This window comes from Pseudophryne corroboree, chromosome 3 (assembly GCF_028390025.1).
Source record: "Pseudophryne corroboree isolate aPseCor3 chromosome 3, aPseCor3.hap2, whole genome shotgun sequence".
Taxonomy (NCBI): domain Eukaryota; kingdom Metazoa; phylum Chordata; class Amphibia; order Anura; family Myobatrachidae; genus Pseudophryne; species Pseudophryne corroboree.
Window position 1 is genome coordinate 439,836,862 of NC_086446.1, and position 17,199 is coordinate 439,854,060.

Here is a 17,199-nt window from a genome sequence, read left to right on the forward strand (position 1 = left end):
AGGCTCTTAATCTCAGGGTCGTGGGTTCGAGCCCCACATTGGGCGGATGTTTTTTTTCTTTTCCTGTACCATTGTATGTGGAACACTGTCAACTTGCACCACCACAGCGCAAATGGCTGTCCTCACTTTCACAAAATGCACTGCCATATCAGCAAAAACTCAGGACTGCATTGGCCGGGAATCAAACCTGGGCCTCCCGCGTGGCAGGCGAGAATTCTACCACTGAACCACCAATGCTCCACAGATACTTAATTTTACACTTACTCATGTACTTTAGTGTATGAAGCAAAGCAGGAGTGTCAGGATGCCTTGCCTTGCCATCACCTCCATACATTCTCAACCAAGACTGGCTAGCTCAGTCGGTAGAGCATGAGACTCTTAATCTCAGGGTCGTGGGTTCGAGCCCCACGTTGGGCGGATGTTTTTTCTTTTCCTGTACCATTGTATGTGGAACACTGTATACTTGCACCACAACAGCGCAAATGGCTGTCCTCACTTTCACAAAATACACTGCCATATCAGGAAAAACTCAAGACTGCATTGGCCGGGAATCGATTCCGGGCCTCACGCGTGGCAGGCGAGAATTCTACCACTGAACCACCAATGCTCCACAGATGCCTTATTTTACACTTACTCATGTACTTTAGTGTATAAAACAAAGCAGGAGTGTCAGGATGCCTTGCCTTGCCATCACCTCCAAGCCTACGTAATCAAGCCCGACTAGCACAGTCGCTAGAGCATAAGACTATTAATCTTAGGGTCATGTATTTGAGCTCCATGTTGGGCAGTTGTTTTTTTCTCTTCCTGTACCATTGTATGTGGAACAGTGTATACTTGCATCACCAAAGCGCAAATGGCTGTCCTCACTTTCACAAAATGCACTGCCCTATCAGCAAAAACTCAGGAATGTATTGACCGGGAATTGAACCCGGCCTCCCACGTGGCCGGCTAGATTTCTACCACTGAACCACCAATGATCCACAGATGCTTAATTTTAGACTTACTCATGTACTTTAGTGTACAAAACAAAGCAGGAGAGTCAGGATGCCTTGCCATCACCACAACGCCTCGGTTACCAAGCATAGCTAACTCAGTCGGTAAAGCATGAGACTCTTAATCTTAGGGTCGTGGGTTCGAGCCCCACATTGGGCGGATGTTTTTTTTCTTTTCCTGTACCATTGTATGTGGAACACTGTCAACTTGCACCACCACAGCGCAAATGGCTGTTCTCACTTTCACAAAATGCACTGCCATATCAGCAAAAACTCAGGACTGCATTGGCCGGGAATCGAACCCAGACCTCCCGCATGGCAGGCGAGAATTCTATCACTGAACCACCAATGCTCCACAGATACTTAAGTTTACACTTGCTCGTGTACTTTAGTGTATGAAACAAAGCAGGAGTGTCAGAATGTCTTGCCTTGCCATCACCTCCATACATTCTCAAATAAGCCTGGCTAGCTCAGTCGGTAGAGCATGAGACTCTTAATCTCAGGGTCGTGGGTTCGAGCCCCACGTTGGGCGGATGTTTTTTCTTTTCCTGTACCATTGTATGTGGAACACTGTATACTTGCACCACCACAGCGCAAATGGCTGTCCTCACTTTCACAAAATACACTGCCATATCAGCAAAAACTCAGGACTGCATTGGCCGGGAATCGATTCCGGGCCTCACGCGTGGCAGGCGAGAATTCTACCACTGAACCACCAATGCTCCACAGATGCCTAATTTTACACTTACTCATGTACTTTAGTGTATAAAACAAAGCAGGAGTGTCAGGATGCCTTGCCTTGCCATCACCTCCAAGCCTACGTAACCAAGCCCGACTAGCACAGTCGCTAGAGCATAAGACTATTAATCTTAGGGTCACGTATTTGAGCTCCATGTTGGGCAGTTGTTTTTTTCTCTTCCTGTACCATTGTATGTGGAACAGTGTATACTTGCATCACCACAGCGCAAATGGCTGTCCTCACTTTCACAAAATGCACTGCCCTATCAGCAAAAACTCAGGAATGTATTGACCGGGAATTGAACCCGGCCTCCCACGAGGCCGGCTAGATTTCTACCACTGAACCACCAATGATCCACAGATGCTTAATTTTAGACTTACTCATCTACTTTAGTGTACAAAACAAAGCAGGAGAGTCAGGATGCCTTGCCTTGCCATCACCACAACTCCTCGGTTACCAAGCATTGCTAACTCAGTCGGTAAAGCATGAGACTCTTAATCTCAGGGTCGTGGGTTCGAGCTCCACATTGGGCGGATGTTTTTTTTCTTTTCCTGTACCATTGTATGTGGAACATTGTCAACTTGCACCACCACAGCGCAAATGGCTGTCCTCACTTTCACAAAATGCACTGCCATATCAGCAAAAACTCAGGACTGCATTGGCCAGGAATCGAACCTGGGTCTCCCGCGTGGCAGGCCAGAATTCTACCACTGAACCACCAATGCTCCACAGATACTTAATTTTACACTTACTCGTGTACTTTAGTGTATGAAACAAAGCAGGAGTGTCAGGATGCCTTGCCTTGCCATCACCTCCATACATTCTCAACCAAGCCTGGCTAGCTCAGTCGGTAGAGCATGAGACTTTTAATCTCAGGGTCGGGGGTTCGAGCCCCACGTTGGGCGGATGTTTTTTCTTTTCCTGTACCATTGTATGTGGAACACTGTATACTTGCACCACCACAGCGCAAATGGCTGTCCTCACTTTCACAAAATACACTGCCATATCAGCAAAAACTCAGGACTGCATTGGCCGGGAATCGATTCCGGGCCTCACGCGTGGCAGGCGAGAATTCTACCACTGAACCACCAATGCTCCACAGATGCCTAATTTTACACTTACTCATGTACTTTAGTGTATAAAACAAAGCAGGAGTGTCAGGATGCCTTGCCTTGCCATCACCTCCAAGCCTACGTAACCAAGCCCGACTAGCACAGTCGCTAGAGCATAAGACTATTAATCTTAGGGTCATGTATTTGAGCTCCATGTTGGGCAGTTGTTTTTTTCTCTTCCTGTACCATTGTATGTGGAACAGTGTATACTTGCATCAAAACAGCGCAAATGGCTGTCCTCACTTTCACAAAATGCACTGCCCTATCAGCAAAAACTCAGGAATGTATTGACCGGGAATTGAACCCGGCCTCCCACGTGGCCGGCTAGATTTCTACCACTGAACCACCAATGATCCACAGATGCTTAATTTTAGACTTACTCATGTACTTTAGTGTACAAAACAAAGCAGGAGAGTCAGGATGCCTTGCCTTGCCATCACCACAACTCCTCGGTTACCAAGCATTGCTAACTCAGTCAGTAAAGCATGAGACTCTTAATCTCAGGGTCGTGGGTTCGAACCCCACATTGGGCGGATGTTTTTTTTCTTTTCCTGTACCATTGTATGTGGAACACTGTCAACTTGCACCACCACAGCGCAAATGGCTGTCCTCACTTTCACAAAATGCACTGCCATATCAGCAAAAACTCAGGACTGCATTGGCCGGGAATCGAACCCAGGCCTCCCGCGTGGCAGGCGAGAATTCTACCTCTGAACCACCAATGCTCCACAGATACTTAATTTTACACTTAGTCGTGTACTTTAGTTTATGAAACAAAGCAGGAGTGTCAGAATGCCTTGCCTTGCCATCACCTCCTTACATTCTCAACCAAGCCTGGCTAGCTCAGTCGGTAGAGCATGAGACTCTTAATCTCAGGTTCGTGGGTTCGAGCCCCACGTTGGGCGGATGTTTTTTCTTTTCCTGTACCATTGTATGTGGAACACTGTATACTTGCACCACCACAGCGCAAATGGCTGTCCTCACTTTCACAAAATATACTGCCATATCAGCAAAAACTCAGGACTGCATTGGCCGGGAATCGATTCCGGGCCTCACGCGTGGCAGGCGAGAATTCTACTACTGAACCACCAATGCTCCACAGATGCCTAATTTTACACTTACTCATGTACTTTAGTGTATAAAACAAAGCAGGAGTGTCAGGATGCCTTGCCTTGCCTTCACCTCCAAGCCTACGTAACCAAGATCGACTAGCACAGTCGCTAGAGCATAAAACTATTAATCTTAGGGTCATGTATTTGAGCTCCATGTTGGGCAGTTGTTTTTTTCTCTTCCTGTACCATTGTATGTGGAACAGTGTATACTTGCATCACCACAGCGCAAATGGCTGTCCTCACTTTCACAAAATGCACTGCCCTATCAGCAAAAACTCAGGAATGTATTGACCGGGAATTGAACCCGGCCTCCCACGTGGCCGACTAGATTTCTACCACTGAACCACCAATGATCCACAGATGCTTATTTTTAAACTTACTCATGTACTTTAGTGTACAAAACAAAGCAGGAGAGTCAGGATGCCTTCCCTTTCCATCACCACAACTCCTCGGTTACCAAGCATTGCTAACTCAGTCGGTAAAGCATGAGACTCTTAATCTCAGGGTCGTGGGTTCGAGCCCCACATCGGGCGGATGTTTTTTTTCTTTTCCTGTACCATTGTATGTGGAACATTGTCAACTTGCACCACCACAGCGCAAATGGCTGTCCTCACTTTCACAAAATGCACTGCCATATCAGCAAAAACTCAGGACTGCATTGGCCAGGAATCGAACCTGGGTCTCCCGCGTGGCAGGCCAGAATTCTACCACTGAACCACCAATGCTCCACAGATACTTAATTTTACACTTACTCGTGTACTTTAGTGTATGAAACAAAGCAGGAGTGTCAGGATGCCTTGCCTTGCCATCACCTCCATACATTCTCAACCAAGCCTGGCTAGCTCAGTCGGTAGAGCATGAGACTTTTAATCTCAGGGTCGGGGGTTCGAGCCCCACGTTGGGCGGATGTTTTTTCTTTTCCTGTACCATTGTATGTGGAACACTGTATACTTGCACCACCACAGCGCAAATGGCTGTCCTCACTTTCACAAAATACACTGCCATATCAGCAAAAACTCAGGACTGCATTGGCCGGGAATCGATTCCGGGCCTCACGCGTGGCAGGCGAGAATTCTACCACTGAACCACCAATGCTCCACAGATGCCTAATTTTACACTTACTCATGTACTTTAGTGTATAAAACAAAGCAGGAGTGTCAGGATGCCTTGCCTTGCCATCACCTCCAAGCCTACGTAACCAAGCCCGACTAGCACAGTCGCTAGAGCATAAGACTATTAATCTTAGGGTCATGTATTTGAGCTCCATGTTGGGCAGTTGTTTTTTTCTCTTCCTGTACCATTGTATGTGGAACAGTGTATACTTGCATCAAAACAGCGCAAATGGCTGTCCTCACTTTCACAAAATGCACTGCCCTATCAGCAAAAACTCAGGAATGTATTGACCGGGAATTGAACCCGGCCTCCCACGTGGCCGGCTAGATTTCTACCACTGAACCACCAATGATCCACAGATGCTTAATTTTAGACTTACTCATGTACTTTAGTGTACAAAACAAAGCAGGAGAGTCAGGATGCCTTGCCTTGCCATCACCACAACTCCTCGGTTACCAAGCATTGCTAACTCAGTCAGTAAAGCATGAGACTCTTAATCTCAGGGTCGTGGGTTCGAACCCCACATTGGGCGGATGTTTTTTTTCTTTTCCTGTACCATTGTATGTGGAACACTGTCAACTTGCACCACCACAGCGCAAATGGCTGTCCTCACTTTCACAAAATGCACTGCCATATCAGCAAAAACTCAGGACTGCATTGGCCGGGAATCGAACCCAGGCCTCCCGCGTGGCAGGCGAGAATTCTACCTCTGAACCACCAATACTCCACAGATACTTAATTTTACACTTAGTCGTGTACTTTAGTTTATGAAACAAAGCAGGAGTGTCAGAATGCCTTGCCTTGCCATCACCTCCTTACATTCTCAACCAAGCCTGGCTAGCTCAGTCGGTAGAGCATGAGACTCTTAATCTCAGGTTCGTGGGTTCGAGCCCCACGTTGGGCGGATGTTTTTTCTTTTCCTGTACCATTGTATGTGGAACACTGTATACTTGCACCACCACAGCGCAAATGGCTGTCCTCACTTTCACAAAATATACTGCCATATCAGCAAAAACTCAGGACTGCATTGGCCGGGAATCGATTCCGGGCCTCACGCGTGGCAGGCGAGAATTCTACTACTGAACCACCAATGCTCCACAGATGCCTAATTTTACACTTACTCATGTACTTTAGTGTATAAAACAAAGCAGGAGTGTCAGGATGCCTTGCCTTGCCTTCACCTCCAAGCCTACGTAACCAAGATCGACTAGCACAGTCGCTAGAGCATAAAACTATTAATCTTAGGGTCATGTATTTGAGCTCCATGTTGGGCAGTTGTTTTTTTCTCTTCCTGTACCATTGTATGTGGAACAGTGTATACTTGCATCACCACAGCGCAAATGGCTGTCCTCACTTTCACAAAATGCACTGCCCTATCAGCAAAAACTCAGGAATGTATTGACCGGGAATTGAACCCGGCCTCCCACGTGGCCGACTAGATTTCTACCACTGAACCACCAATGATCCACAGATGCTTATTTTTAAACTTACTCATGTACTTTAGTGTACAAAACAAAGCAGGAGAGTCAGGATGCCTTCCCTTTCCATCACCACAACTCCTCGGTTACCAAGCATTGCTAACTCAGTCGGTAAAGCATGAGACTCTTAATCTCAGGGTCGTGGGTTCGAGCCCCACATCGGGCGGATGTTTTTTTTCTTTTCCTGTACCATTGTATGTGGAACACTGTCAACTTGCACCACCACAGCGCAAATGGCTGTCCTCACTTTCACAAAATGCACTGCCATATCAGCAAAAACTCAGGACTGCATTGGCCGGGAATCGAACCCGGGCCTCCCGCGTGGCAGGCAAGAATTCTACCACTGAACCACCAATGCTCCACAGATACTTAATTTTACACTTACTCGTGTACTTTAGTGTATGAAACAAAGCAGGAGTGTCAGGATGCCTTGCCATCACCTCCATGCATTCTCAACCAAGCCTGGCTAGCTCAGTCGGTAGAGCATGAGACTCTAAATTTCAGGGTCGTGGGTTCGAGCCCCACGTTGGTCGGATGTTTTTTCTTTTCCTGTACCATTGTATGTGGAACACTGTATACTTGCACCACCACAGCGCAAATGGCTGTCCTCACTTTCACAAAATACACTGCCATATCAGCAAAAACTCAGGACTGCATTGGCCGGGAATCGATTCCGGGCCTCACGCGTGGCAGGCGAGAATTCTACCACTGAACCACCAATGCTCCACAGATGCCTAATTTTACACTTACTCATGTACTTTAGTGTATAAAACAAAGCATGAGTGTCAGGATGCCTTGCCTTGCCATCACCTCCAAGCCTACATAACCAAGCCCGACTAGCACAGTCGCTAGAGCATAAGACTATTAATCTTAGGGTCATGTATTTGAGCTCCATGTTGTGCAGTTGTTTTTTTCTCTTCCTGTACCATTGTATGTGGAACAGTGTATACTTGCACCACCACAGCGCAAATGGCTGTCCTCACTTTCACAAAATACACTGCCATATCAGCAAAAACTCAGGACTGCATTGGCCGGGAATGGAACCCTGCCTCCCACGTGGCCGGCTAGATTTCTACCACTGAACCACCAATGATCCACAGATGCTTATTTTTAAACTTACTCATGTACTTTAGTGTACAAAACAAAGCAGGAGAGTCAGGATGCCTTGCCTTGCCATCACCACAACTCCTCGGTTACCAAGCATTGCTAACTCAGTCGGTAAAGCATGAGACTCTTAATATCAGGGTCGTGGGTTTGAGCCCCACATTGGGCGGATGTTTTTTTTCTTTTCCTGTACCATTGTATGTGGAACACTGTCAACTTGCCCCACCACAGCACAAATGGCTGTCCTCACTTTCACAAAATGCATTGCCATATCAGCAAAAACTCAGGACTGCATTGGCCGGGAATCGAACCCGGTCCTCCCGCGTGGCAGGCGAGAATTCTACCACTGAACCACCAATGCTCCACAGATACTTAATTTTACACTTACTCGTGTACTTTAGTGTATGAAACAAAGCAGGAGTGTCAGGATGCCTTGCCTTGCCATCACCTCTATACATTCTCAACCAAGCCTGGCTAGCTCAGTCGGTAGAGCATGAGACTCTTAATCTCAGCGTCGTGGGTTCGAGCCCCACGTTGGGCGGATGTTTTTTCTTTTCCTGTACCATTGTATGTGGAACACTGTATACTTGCACCACCACAGCGCAAATGGCTGTCCTCACTTTCACAAAATACACTGCCATATCAGCAAAAACTCAGGACTGCATTGGCCGGGAATCGATTCCGGGCCTCACGCGTGGCAGGCGAGAATTCTACCACTGAACCACCAATGCTCCACAGATGCCTAATTTTACACTTACTCATGTACTTTAGTGTATAAAACACAGCAGGAGTGTCAGGATGCCTTGCCTTGCCATCACCTCCAAGCCTACGTAACCTAGCCCGACTAGCACAGTCGCTAGAGCATAAAACTATTAATCTTAGGGTCATGTATTTGAGCTCCATGTTGGGCAGTTGTTTTTTTCTCTTCCTGTACCATTGTATGTGGAACAGTGTATACTTGCATCACCACAGCGCAAATGGCTGTCCTCACTTTCACAAAATGCACTGCCCTATCAGCAAAAACTCAGGAATGTATTGACCGGGAATTGAACCCGGCCTCCCACGTGGCCGACTAGATTTCTACCACTGAACCACCAATGATCCACAGATGCTTATTTTTAAACTTACTCATGTACTTTAGTGTACAAAACAAAGCAGGAGAGTCAGGATGCCTTCCCTTTCCATCACCACAACTCCTCGGTTACCAAGCATTGCTAACTCAGTCGGTAAAGCATGAGACTCTTAATCTCAGGGTCGTGGGTTCGAGCCCCACATTGGGCGGATGTTTTTTTTCTTTTCCTGTACCATTGTATGTGGAACACTTTCAACTTGCACCACCACAGCGCAAATGACTGTCCTCACTTTCACAAAATGCACTGCCATATCAGCAAAAACTCAGGACTGCATTGGCCGGGAATCGAACCCGGGCCTCCCGCGTGGCAGGCAAGAATTCTACCACTGAACCACCAATGCTCCACAGATACTTAATTTTACACTTACTCGTGTACTTTAGTGTATGAAACAAAGCAGGAGTGTCAGGATGCCTTGCCTTGCCATCACCTCCACACTTTCTCAACCAATCCTGGCTAGCTCAGTCGGTAGAGCATGAGACTCTAAATTTCAGGGTCGTGGGTTCGAACCCCACGTTGGGCGGATGTTTTTTCTTTTCCTGTACCATTGTATGTGGAACACTGTATACTTGCACCACCACAGCGCAAATGGCTGTCCTCACTTTCACAAAATACACTGCCATATCAGCAAAAACTCAGGACTGCATTGGCCGGGAATCGATTCTGGGCCTCACGCGTGGCAGGCGAGAATTCTACCACTGAACCACCAATGCTCCACAGATGCCTAATTTTACACTTACTCATGTACTTTAGTGTATAAAACAAAGCAGGAGTGTCAGGATGCCTTGCCTTGCCATCACCTCCAAGCCTACATAACCAAGCCCGACTAGCACAGTCGCTAGAGCATAAGACTATTAATCTTAGGGTCATGTATTTGAGCTCCATGTTGTGCAGTTGTTTTTTTCTCTTCCTGTACCATTGTATGTGGAACAGTGTATACTTGCATCACCACAGCGCAAATGGCTGTCCTCACTTTCACAAAATGCACTGCCCTATCAGCAAAAACTCAGGAATGTATTGACCGGGAATTGAACCCGGCCTCCCACGTGGCCGGCTAGATTTCTACCACTGAACCACCAATGATCCACAGATGCTTAATTTTAGACTTACTCATGTACTTTAGTGTACAAAACAAAGCAGGAGAGTCAGGATGCCTTGCCTTGCCATCACCACAACTCCTCGGTTACCAAGCATTGCTAACTCAGTCAGTAAAGCATGAGACTCTTAATCTCAGGGTCGTGGGTTTGAGCCCCACATTGGGCGGATGTTTTTTTTCTTTTCCTGTACCATTGTATGTGGAACACTATCAACTTGCCCCACCACAGCACAAATGGCTGTCCTCACTTTCACAAAATGCACTGCCATATCAGCAAAAACTCAGGACTGTGTTGGCCGGGAATCGAACCCGGGTCTCCCGCGTGGCAGGCGAGAATTCTACCACTGAACCACCAATGCTCCACAGATACTTAATTTTACACTTACTCGTGTACTTTAGTGTATGAAACAAAGCAGGAGTGTCAGGATGCCTTGCCTTGCCATCACCTCCATACATTCACAACCAAGCCTGGCTAGCTCAGTCGGTAGAGCATGAGACTCTTAATCTCAGGGTCGTGGGTTCGAGCCCCACGTTGGGCGGATGTTTTTTCTTTTCCTGTACCATTGTATGTGGAACACTGTATACTTGCACCACCACAGCGCAAATGGCTGTCCTCACTTTCACAAAATACACTGCCATATCAGCAAAAACTCAGGACTGCATTGGCCGGGAATCGATTCCGGGCCTCACGCGTGGCAGGCGAGAATTCTACCACTGAACCACCAATGCTCCACAGATGCCTAATTTTACACTTACTCATGTACTTTAGTGTATAAAAAAAAGCAGGAGTGTCAGGATGCCTTGCCTTGCCATCACCTCCAAGCCTACGTAACCAAGCCCGACTAGCACAGTCGCTAGAGCATAAGACTATTAATCTTAGGGTCATGTATTTGAGCTCCATGTTGGGCAGTTGTTTTTTTCTCTTCCTGTATCATTGTATGTGGAACAGTGTATACTTGCATCACCACAGCGCAAATGGCTGTCCTCACTTTCACAAAATGCACTGCCCTATCAGCAAAAACTCAGGAATGTATTGACCGGGAATTGAACCCGGCCTCCCACGTGGCCGGCTAGATTTCTACCACTGAACCACCAATGATCCACAGATGCTTAATTTTAAACTTACTCATGTACTTTAGTGTACAAAACAAAGCAGGAGAGTCAGGATGCCTTCCCTTTCCATCACCACAACTCCTTAGTTACCAAGCATTGCTAACACAGTCGGTAAAGCATGAGACTCTTAATCTCAGGGTCGTGGGTTCGAGCCCCACATTGGGCGTATGTTTTTTTTCTTTTCCTGTACCATTGTATGTGGAACACTGTCAACTTGCACCACCACAGCGCAAATGGCTGTCCTCACTTTCACAAAATGCACTGCCATATCAGCAAAAACTCAGGATTGCATTGGCCGGGAATCGAACCCGGGCCTCCCGCGTGGCAGGCAAGAATTCTACCACTGAACCACCAATGCTCCACAGATACTTAATTTTACACTTACTCGTGTACTTTAGTGTATGAAACAAAGCAGGAGTGTCAGGATGCCTTGCCTTGCCATCACCTCCATGCATTCTCAACCAAGCCTGGCTAGCTCAGTCGGTAGAGCATGAGACTCTTAATCTCAGGGTCGTGGGTTAGAGCCCCACGTTGGGCGGATGTTTTTTCTTTTCCTGTACCATTGTATGTGGAACACTGTATACTTGCACCACCACAGCGCAAATGGCTGTCCTCACTTTCACAAAATACACTGCCATATCAGCAAAAACTCAGGACTGCATTGGCCGGGAATCGATTCCGGGCCTCACGCGTGGCAGGCGAGAATTCTACCACTGAACCACCAATGCTCCACAGATGCCTAATTTTACACTTACTCATGTACTTTAGTGTATAAAACAAAGCAGGAGTGTCAGGATGCCTTGCCTTGCCATCACCTCCAAGCCTACGTAACCAAGCCCGACTAGAACAGTCGCTAGAGCATAAGACTATTAATCTTAGGGTCATGTATTTGAGCTCCATGTTGGGCAGTTGTTTTTTCTCTTCCTGTACCATTGTATGTGGAACAGTGTATACTTGCATCACCACAGCGCAAATGGCTGTCCTCACTTTCAAAAAATGCACTGCCCTATCAGCAAAAACTCAGGAATGTATTGACCGGGATTTGAACCCGGCCTCCCACGTGGCCGGCTAGATTTCTACCACTGAACCACCAATGATCCACAGATGCTTAATTTTAGACTTACTCATGTACTTTAGTGTACAAAACAAAGCAGGAGAGTCAGGATGCCTTGCCTTGCCATCACCACAACTCCTCGGTTACCAAGCATTGCTAACTCAGTCGGTAAAGCATAAGACTCTTAATCTCAGGGTCGTGGGTTCGAGCCCCACATTGGGCGGATGTTTTTTTTCTTTTCCTGTACCATTGTATGTGGAACACTGTCAACTTGCACCACCACAGCGCAAATGGCTGTCCTCACTTTCACAAAATGCACTGCCATATCAGCAAAAACTCAGGACTGCATTGGCCGGGAATCAAAACCAGGCCTCCCGCGGGGCAGGCGAGAATTCTACCACTGAACCACCAATGCTCCACAGATACTTAATTTTACACTTACTCGTGTACTTTAGTTTATGAAACAAAGCAGGAGTGTCAGGATGCCTTGCCTTGCCATCACCTCCATACGTTCTCAACCAAGCCTGGCTAGCTCAGTCGGTAGAGCATGAGACTCTTAATCTCAGGGTCGTGGGTTCGAGCCCCACGTTGGGCGGATGCTTTTTCTTTTCCTGTACCATTGTATGTGGAACACTGTATACTTGCACCACAACAGCGCAAATGGCTGTCCTCACTTTCACAAAATACACTGCCATATCAGGAAAAACTCAAGACTGCATTGGCCGGGAATCGATTCCGGGCCTCACGCGTGGCAGGCGAGAATTCTACCACTGAACCACCAATGTTCCACAGATGCCTAATTTTACACTTACTCATGTACTTTAGTGTATAAAACAAAGCAGGAGTGTCAGGATGCCTTGCCTTGCCATCACCTCCAAGCCTACGTAACCAAGCCCGACTAGCACAGTCGCTAGGGCATAAGACTATTAATCTTAGGGTCATGTATTTGAGCTCCATGTTGGGCAGTTGTTTTTTTCTCTTCCTGTACCATTGAATGTGGAACAGTGTATACTTGCATCACCACAGCGCAAATGGCTGTCCTCACTTTCACAAAATGCACTGCCCTATCAGCAAAAACTCAGGAATGTATTGACCGGGAATTGAACCCGGCCTCCCACGTGGCCGGCTAGATTTCTACCACTGAACCACCATGATCCACAGATGCTTAATTTTAGACTTACTCATGTACTTTAGTGTACAAAACAAAGCAGGAGAGGCAGGATGCCTTGCCTTGCCATCACCACAACTCCTCGGTTACCAAGCATTGCTAACTCAGTCGATAAAGCATGAGACTCTTAATCTCAGGGTCGTGGGTTCGAGCCCCACATTGGGCGGATGTTTTTTTTCTTTTCCTGTACCATTGTATGTGGAACACTGTCAACTTGCCCCACCACAGCACAAATGGCTGTCCTCACTTTCACAAAATGCACTGCCATATCAGCAAAAACTCAGGACTGCATTGGCCGGGAATCAAACCCTGGCCTCCCGCGTGGCATGCGAGAATTCTACCACTGAACCATCAATGCTCCACAGATACTTAATTTTACACTTACTCGTGTACTTTAGTGTATGAAACAAAGCAGGAGTGTCAGGATGCCTTGCCTTGCCATCACCTCCATACATTCTCAACCAAGCCTGGCTAGCTCAGTCGGTAGAGCATGAGACTCTTAATCTCAGGGTCGTGGGTTAGAGCCCCACGTTGGGCGGATGTTTTTTCTTTTCCTGTACCATTGTATGTGGAACACTGTATACTTGCACCACCACAGCGCAAATGGCTGTCCTCACTTTCACAAAATACACTGCCATATCAGCAAAAACTCAGGACTGCATTGGCCGGGAATCGATTCCGGGCCTCACGCGTGGCAGGCGAGAATTCTACCACTGAACCACCAATGCTCCACAGATGCCTAATTTTACACTTACTCATGTACTTTAGTGTATAAAAAAAAGCAGGAGTGTCAGGATGCCTTGCCTTGCCATCACCTCCAAGCCTACGTAACCAAGCCCGACTAGCACAGTCGCTAGAGCATAAGACTATTAATCTTAGGGTCATGTATTTGAGCTCCATGTTGGGCAGTTGTTTTTTTCTCTTCCTGTACCATTGAATGTGGAACAGTGTATACTTGCATCACCACAGTGCAAATGGCTGTCCTCACTTTCACAAAATGCACTGCCCTATCAGCAAAAACTCAGGAATGTATTGACCGGGAATTGAACCCGGCCTCCCACGTGGCCGGCTAGATTTCTACCACTGAACCACCAATGATCCACAGATGCTTAATTTTAAACTTACTCATGTACTTTAGTGTACAAAACAAAGCAGGAGAGTCAGAATGCCTTCCCTTTCCATCACCACAACTCCTCGGTTACCAAGCATTGCTAACACAGTCGGTAAAGCATGAGACTCTTAATCTCAGGGTTGTGGGTTCGAGCCCCACATTGGGCTGATGTTTTTTTTCTTTTCCTGTACCATTGTATGTGGAACACTGTCAACTTGCACCACCACAGCGCAAATGGCTGTCCTCACTTTCACAAAATGCACTGCCATATCAGCAAAAACTCAGGACTGCATTGGCCGGGAATCGAACCCGGGCCTCCCGCGTGGCAGGCGAGAATTCTACCACTGAACCACCAATGCTCCACAGATACTTAATTTTACACTTACTCGTGTACTTTAGTGTATGAAACAAAGCAGGAGTGTCAGGATGCCTTGCCTTGCCATCACCTCCATACATTCTCAACCAAGCCTGGCTAGCTCAGTCGGTAGAGCATGAGACTCTTAATCTCAGGGTCGTGGGTTAGAGCCCCACGTTGGGCGGATGTTTTTTCTTTTCCTGTACCATTGTATGTGGAACACTGTATACTTGCACCACCACAGCGCAAATGGCTGTCCTCACTTTCACAAAATACACTGCCATATCAGCAAAAACTCAGGACTGCATTGGCCGGGAATCGATTCCGGGCCTCACGCGTGGCAGGCGAGAATTCTACCACTGAACCACCAATGCTCCACAGATGCCTAATTTTACACTTACTCATGTACTTTAGTGTATAAAACAAAGCAGGAGTGTCAGGATGCCTTGCCTTGCCATCACCTCCAAGCCTACGTAACCAAGCCCGACTAGAACAGTCGCTAGAGCATAAGACTATTAATCTTAGGGTCATGTATTTGAGCTCCATGTTGGGCAGTTGTTTTTTCTCTTCCTGTACCATTGTATGTGGAACAGTGTATACTTGCATCACCACAGCGCAAATGGCTGTCCTCACTTTCAAAAAATGCACTGCCCTATCAGCAAAAACTCAGGAATGTATTGACCGGGATTTGAACCCGGCCTCCCACGTGGCCGGCTAGATTTCTACCACTGAACTACCAATGATCCACAGATGCTTAATTTTAGACTTACTCATGTACTTTAGTGTACAAAACAAAGCAGGAGAGTCAGGATGCCTTGCCTTGCCATCACCACAACTCCTCGGTTACCAAGCATTGCTAACTCAGTCGGTAAAGCATAAGACTCTTAATCTCAGGGTCGTGGGTTCGAGCCCCACATTGGGCGGATGTTTTTTTTCTTTTCCTGTACCATTGTATGTGGAACACTGTCAACTTGCACCACCACAGCGCAAATGGCTGTCCTCACTTTCACAAAATGCACTGCCATATCAGCAAAAACTCAGGACTGCATTGGCCGGGAATCAAACCCAGGCCTCCCGCGGGGCAGGCGAGAATTCTACCACTGAACCACCAATGCTCCACAGATACTTAATTTTACACTTACTCGTGTACTTTAGTTTATGAAACAAAGCAGGAGTGTCAGGATGCCTTGCCTTGCCATCACCTCCATACGTTCTCAACCAAGCCTGGCTAGCTCAGTCGGTAGAGCATGAGACTCTTAATCTCAGGGTCGTGGTTTCGAGCTCCACGTTGGGTGGATGTTTTTTCTTTTCCTGTACCATTGTATGTGGAACACTGTATACTTGCACCACAACAGCGCAAATGGCTGTCCTCACTTTCACAAAATACACTGCCATATCAGGAAAAACTCAAGACTGCATTGGCCGGGAATCGATTCCGGGCCTCACGCGTGGCAGGCGAGAATTCTACCACTGAACCACCAATGTTCCACAGATGCTTAATTTTACACTTACTCATGTACTTTAGTGTATAAAACAAAGCAGGAGTGTCAGGATGCCTTGCCTTGCCATCACCTCCAAGCCTACGTAACCAAGCCCGACTAGCACAGTCGCTAGGGCATAAGACTATTAATCTTAGGGTCATGTATTTGAGCTCCATGTTGGGCAGTTGTTTTTTTCTCTTCCTGTACCATTGTATGTGGAACAGTGTATACTTGCATCACCACAGCGCAAATGGCTGTCCTCACTTTCACAAAATGCACTGCCCTATCAGCAAAAACTCAGGAATGTATTGACCGGGAATTGAACCCGGCCTCCCACGTGGCCGGCTAGATTTCTACCACTGAACCACCATGATCCACAGATGCTTAATTTTAGACTTACTCATGTACTTTAGTGTACAAAACAAAGCAGGAGAGGCAGGATGCCTTGCCTTGCCATCACCACAACTCCTCGGTTACCAAGCATTGCTAACTCAGTCAGTAAAGCATGAGACTCTTAATCTCAGGGTCGTGGGTTTGAGCCCCACGTTGGGCGGATGTTTTTTTTCTTTTCCTGTACCATTGTATGTGGAACACTGTCAACTTGCCCCACCACAGCACAAATGGCTGTCCTCACTTTCACAAAATGCACTGCCATATCAGCAAAAACTCAGGACTGCATCGGCCGGGAATCGAACCCGGGCCTCCCGCGTGGCAGGCAAGAATTCTACCACTGAACCACCAATGCTCCACAAATATTTAATTTTACACTTACTCGTGTACTTTAGTGTATGAAACAAAGCAGGAGTGTTAGGATGCCTTGCCTTGCCATCACCTCCATAAATTCTCAACCAAGCCTGGCTAGCTCAGTCGGTAGAGCATGAGACTCTTAATCTCAGGGTCGTGGGTTCGAGCCCCACTTTGGGCGGATGTTTTTTCTTTTCCTGTACCATTGTATGTGGAACACTGTCAACTTGCACCACCACAGCGCAAATAGCTGTCCTCACTTTCACAAAATACACTGCCATATCAGCAAAAACTCAG

The 17,199-nt window shown here is 47.0% G+C and overlaps 27 non-coding genes across 27 annotated transcripts; 13 read left to right on the forward strand and 14 right to left on the reverse strand.

Moving 5' to 3' along the window:
• Positions 1 to 166: 166 nt before the first annotated feature.
• Positions 167 to 237, reverse strand: TRNAG-GCC (transfer RNA glycine (anticodon GCC)). Its single transcript has one exon. It is a non-coding gene; the product is annotated as a tRNA-Gly (tRNA).
• A 107-nt stretch (positions 238 to 344) lies between these two features.
• TRNAK-CUU (transfer RNA lysine (anticodon CUU)) lies at positions 345 to 417 on the forward strand. The gene has a single exon. It is a non-coding gene; the product is annotated as a tRNA-Lys (tRNA).
• Positions 418 to 1,273: 856 nt separating this feature from the next.
• Positions 1,274 to 1,344, reverse strand: TRNAG-GCC (transfer RNA glycine (anticodon GCC)). The gene has a single exon. It is a non-coding gene; the product is annotated as a tRNA-Gly (tRNA).
• Positions 1,345 to 1,451: 107 nt separating this feature from the next.
• On the forward strand, positions 1,452 to 1,524 carry TRNAK-CUU (transfer RNA lysine (anticodon CUU)). Its single transcript has one exon. It is a non-coding gene; the product is annotated as a tRNA-Lys (tRNA).
• Positions 1,525 to 2,385: 861 nt separating this feature from the next.
• On the reverse strand, positions 2,386 to 2,456 carry TRNAG-GCC (transfer RNA glycine (anticodon GCC)). Its single transcript has one exon. It is a non-coding gene; the product is annotated as a tRNA-Gly (tRNA).
• Positions 2,457 to 2,563: 107 nt separating this feature from the next.
• On the forward strand, positions 2,564 to 2,636 carry TRNAK-UUU (transfer RNA lysine (anticodon UUU)). Its single transcript has one exon. It is a non-coding gene; the product is annotated as a tRNA-Lys (tRNA).
• Positions 2,637 to 3,497: 861 nt separating this feature from the next.
• On the reverse strand, positions 3,498 to 3,568 carry TRNAG-GCC (transfer RNA glycine (anticodon GCC)). Its single transcript has one exon. It is a non-coding gene; the product is annotated as a tRNA-Gly (tRNA).
• Positions 3,569 to 3,675: 107 nt separating this feature from the next.
• On the forward strand, positions 3,676 to 3,748 carry TRNAK-CUU (transfer RNA lysine (anticodon CUU)). Its single transcript has one exon. It is a non-coding gene; the product is annotated as a tRNA-Lys (tRNA).
• An 861-nt stretch (positions 3,749 to 4,609) lies between these two features.
• Positions 4,610 to 4,680, reverse strand: TRNAG-GCC (transfer RNA glycine (anticodon GCC)). The gene has a single exon. It is a non-coding gene; the product is annotated as a tRNA-Gly (tRNA).
• Positions 4,681 to 4,787: 107 nt separating this feature from the next.
• TRNAK-UUU (transfer RNA lysine (anticodon UUU)) lies at positions 4,788 to 4,860 on the forward strand. Its single transcript has one exon. It is a non-coding gene; the product is annotated as a tRNA-Lys (tRNA).
• An 861-nt stretch (positions 4,861 to 5,721) lies between these two features.
• Positions 5,722 to 5,792, reverse strand: TRNAG-GCC (transfer RNA glycine (anticodon GCC)). The gene has a single exon. It is a non-coding gene; the product is annotated as a tRNA-Gly (tRNA).
• Positions 5,793 to 5,899: 107 nt separating this feature from the next.
• On the forward strand, positions 5,900 to 5,972 carry TRNAK-CUU (transfer RNA lysine (anticodon CUU)). The gene has a single exon. It is a non-coding gene; the product is annotated as a tRNA-Lys (tRNA).
• Positions 5,973 to 6,833: 861 nt separating this feature from the next.
• Positions 6,834 to 6,904, reverse strand: TRNAG-GCC (transfer RNA glycine (anticodon GCC)). The gene has a single exon. It is a non-coding gene; the product is annotated as a tRNA-Gly (tRNA).
• A 1,036-nt stretch (positions 6,905 to 7,940) lies between these two features.
• On the reverse strand, positions 7,941 to 8,011 carry TRNAG-GCC (transfer RNA glycine (anticodon GCC)). Its single transcript has one exon. It is a non-coding gene; the product is annotated as a tRNA-Gly (tRNA).
• Positions 8,012 to 8,118: 107 nt separating this feature from the next.
• Positions 8,119 to 8,191, forward strand: TRNAK-CUU (transfer RNA lysine (anticodon CUU)). The gene has a single exon. It is a non-coding gene; the product is annotated as a tRNA-Lys (tRNA).
• An 861-nt stretch (positions 8,192 to 9,052) lies between these two features.
• On the reverse strand, positions 9,053 to 9,123 carry TRNAG-GCC (transfer RNA glycine (anticodon GCC)). Its single transcript has one exon. It is a non-coding gene; the product is annotated as a tRNA-Gly (tRNA).
• A 1,041-nt stretch (positions 9,124 to 10,164) lies between these two features.
• TRNAG-GCC (transfer RNA glycine (anticodon GCC)) lies at positions 10,165 to 10,235 on the reverse strand. Its single transcript has one exon. It is a non-coding gene; the product is annotated as a tRNA-Gly (tRNA).
• Positions 10,236 to 10,342: 107 nt separating this feature from the next.
• Positions 10,343 to 10,415, forward strand: TRNAK-CUU (transfer RNA lysine (anticodon CUU)). Its single transcript has one exon. It is a non-coding gene; the product is annotated as a tRNA-Lys (tRNA).
• Positions 10,416 to 11,276: 861 nt separating this feature from the next.
• TRNAG-GCC (transfer RNA glycine (anticodon GCC)) lies at positions 11,277 to 11,347 on the reverse strand. Its single transcript has one exon. It is a non-coding gene; the product is annotated as a tRNA-Gly (tRNA).
• Positions 11,348 to 11,454: 107 nt separating this feature from the next.
• On the forward strand, positions 11,455 to 11,527 carry TRNAK-CUU (transfer RNA lysine (anticodon CUU)). The gene has a single exon. It is a non-coding gene; the product is annotated as a tRNA-Lys (tRNA).
• A 1,038-nt stretch (positions 11,528 to 12,565) lies between these two features.
• On the forward strand, positions 12,566 to 12,638 carry TRNAK-CUU (transfer RNA lysine (anticodon CUU)). The gene has a single exon. It is a non-coding gene; the product is annotated as a tRNA-Lys (tRNA).
• Positions 12,639 to 13,676: 1,038 nt separating this feature from the next.
• Positions 13,677 to 13,749, forward strand: TRNAK-CUU (transfer RNA lysine (anticodon CUU)). The gene has a single exon. It is a non-coding gene; the product is annotated as a tRNA-Lys (tRNA).
• Positions 13,750 to 14,610: 861 nt separating this feature from the next.
• Positions 14,611 to 14,681, reverse strand: TRNAG-GCC (transfer RNA glycine (anticodon GCC)). Its single transcript has one exon. It is a non-coding gene; the product is annotated as a tRNA-Gly (tRNA).
• A 107-nt stretch (positions 14,682 to 14,788) lies between these two features.
• Positions 14,789 to 14,861, forward strand: TRNAK-CUU (transfer RNA lysine (anticodon CUU)). The gene has a single exon. It is a non-coding gene; the product is annotated as a tRNA-Lys (tRNA).
• Positions 14,862 to 15,721: 860 nt separating this feature from the next.
• On the reverse strand, positions 15,722 to 15,792 carry TRNAG-GCC (transfer RNA glycine (anticodon GCC)). The gene has a single exon. It is a non-coding gene; the product is annotated as a tRNA-Gly (tRNA).
• Positions 15,793 to 16,832: 1,040 nt separating this feature from the next.
• Positions 16,833 to 16,903, reverse strand: TRNAG-GCC (transfer RNA glycine (anticodon GCC)). The gene has a single exon. It is a non-coding gene; the product is annotated as a tRNA-Gly (tRNA).
• Positions 16,904 to 17,010: 107 nt separating this feature from the next.
• TRNAK-CUU (transfer RNA lysine (anticodon CUU)) lies at positions 17,011 to 17,083 on the forward strand. Its single transcript has one exon. It is a non-coding gene; the product is annotated as a tRNA-Lys (tRNA).
• Positions 17,084 to 17,199: the final 116 nt, after the last annotated feature.